Genomic DNA, 2742 nt, shown 5'->3' on the forward strand with positions numbered 1-2742 from the left:
TTCCAAACATGGACAGGAGACACTTGTTAGTCGCAGACGCACATATGGGTGAGGGTCTTGGACACCTCAAACTAAAAGATTCTCTGGAAGATTTACAATCACGGTACTGGTGGCCAGGCATGAGCCTACATCATACCATGTTTGTAAAAAACTGCCCAAACTGCAACAGAAATCGCAGTGGGGAGAGAAAAAATAAAATACGGTGGAATCTGACTGCAGATAACATCACCAGTAAAAAGAATGGCTTGCGATTAACATATACAGGCTAGTTTCCACTTATAATGTAGATCCACAGCACTCGGCTGACGTCCGGACTATTATACAAGATTTGCGAGTCTAAATGGCATATACGCTAAGAGCATGCTACGTTCGACCATTGTTTTCACTCAGGCAATCCAGCCTGGGGGGGAAACATGGCCGAATGAGCACAGCCCAGCGGGAATCTTCTCACTTCCTTCCTGAGGGTACTGGATGGTGTAAAGAAAAAACCAAGGCAGAAAGCAATCTATAATGGAAAGGATATTAGGTTCGGGAGCTGGGTGGGTCAAACATCTAATAAGTGTCCAACGTAGTCTAAATAACTTGCCAAGAAATTCTCTGAAGGGATTCAGTCCGTACGAATTATTATTCGGAACTAGGATGTTGATCTCTGACCTTGATAGTCAGACTTCAGTGGTAATAGAAAAAACCTTTGATGTCAAAGACCGTTTGGCTATTTTGCAGGACTTAAACAAAACAAGAAAAGACCTGAGCAACATACAGTTGAAACAACAGCCAACAACCACTGAAGAATCACCACCTGTCCCAGCAAGACCTGTCTGGATTCCAAAAGTCGGGGATCTAGTCAGGGAGAAGATCGCGGTAAAGAAGGAATTTGGGCCTTCTTACAGAAAAGCAGTTCCTGTCTTGTCTGTCAACGGGACAAGATCAGTTGTACTACCGCCACTTGCTGGAAAAAAGGAGAACCGAGTTGTATCCATCGACCTGGTAAAACCACAACATGTGGCCGATAACAAACAGTAGGCCAAGTGGACTCCCAATAAGTAGCAGAACACCAAGGTTTGCTACCAGTACAGAGGTCCTAACAAAGAGGCTCATCACATTTGAAACGCCTACAGAAGAACAACAAGGACTATGCAACATTGCAATAGAACTAAGACCTCTGAAAACCCAAATAAAAACATTTAGCAGAGACACACCAATCTACAATGAAGTACCAAGTGACAATGCAAGAAACAAAAATCCTGAAGCAATTGGAACAATTGACAGAACTGCATCCGGGTACTTCATCAACTTCGATGATTCCTCTGAAGGCTTCAGTGAATCAAAGACACAGCCATCATCAAAATCCTTTAAAGACAAAGCGAAGGAACTTTTGAAACAACTGAAAGAAACATATCTGGTTTCTCCATGGATTGAATTTTGGGTGGGTTTTGGTGCATTTATCCTCATACTTTGGCTCATCATGGTATTTACTTTGGGACGCTTCATTGAGGGAAAATATGCTAAAATGGACACAGCAAGTCAGAACATCAACTTGGTCCTCAAACCACACACATCTTCACACGTCGAGAAAAGAGAACTTTCTTCAGCCAACTTCACAGCCAATCCTATACCTGGTGGGGTAGCCTGGGACAACACTGACTATGAAATTTATGGTCCGGTCGAGATCCTGAAATATCCACACCAGATCAAGATCTCCTTGAGTGACTTTGCAAAACCAAACTCATTTGCTGATGATTGGGACTTCGAAAGTATTAACAACATGATGTCTGACTTAGTAATGTCTGCTAAATTTACAAAACATGATTATTTGCAAGGTTCTACAAATTATGATAGTATGTATTGCTATAACCATTATGGTAACCATTTTTTGCATAAATCTGCACAACCTAGAAATGTTTTAAATTATAATCAATGGGAACATTGTGCTACACCTCCAAAAGGGAGCTCTAGAACCGTTTATGACAAATATTCATATTTTTCAGGTTTTAACATAAGTAATGCTGAAACATTTTATTTTAAATTGTCAAACAAGACAGGGATGAAAACCATGATAACCAACACAAAATTGATATATTCAGATTCATTCTTCGAAAAAATGAATACTTTTGGATTTGATTATTGGGACAAAAATGTTGATTTAAAAAGTGTTTGGGGTACAAAAGAATGGCAAGTACAGGGTTTAGAAGCTTTGTTTAGAGCCTGCATGATCCCAGAACAAATGATATTTTTAAATGACACTGTTCAACAAACCACCTGTCTTGGCTTAGCCAAAATCAAAGATTTAAATAATCCGTCTATTCCAAAGCCAACAATGTTTAGCAATAGCTCTGATACAGATGAAGAGATAGACGTAAACCATATATTAAACCAAAACAGAACACATCCTGATTGGAAACAATGGTTGATCTGGCCCACAGATACAAATCACTGTCAAGATAGATTCCTGAATAAAACACAGGGTTTTAAAATGACCAGGCCAGACCCTAGATATCCCCAAAGACATCACCCAGGGATAATAACAACCTACAGTGTGGGCAAATTATGCCTTCAATGGCTACAGACTTCCACACTGCCTGAAATTAAGCAACACCTAACTTTACTTACTGATGGTGCTGACTTGCGTGATTTCATACTGGGACCACGCAAACAGCGTCAAAAGCATTTCATAGCAGCCTCTGTATATGCAGCATACAATGAGGCCTGGAAGGTTACTCAAATTGAGACAGCAGAAAGAAT

The sequence above is a fragment of the Lissotriton helveticus genome, chromosome 6 (genome assembly GCF_964261635.1).
Source record: "Lissotriton helveticus chromosome 6, aLisHel1.1, whole genome shotgun sequence".
Taxonomy (NCBI): domain Eukaryota; kingdom Metazoa; phylum Chordata; class Amphibia; order Caudata; family Salamandridae; genus Lissotriton; species Lissotriton helveticus.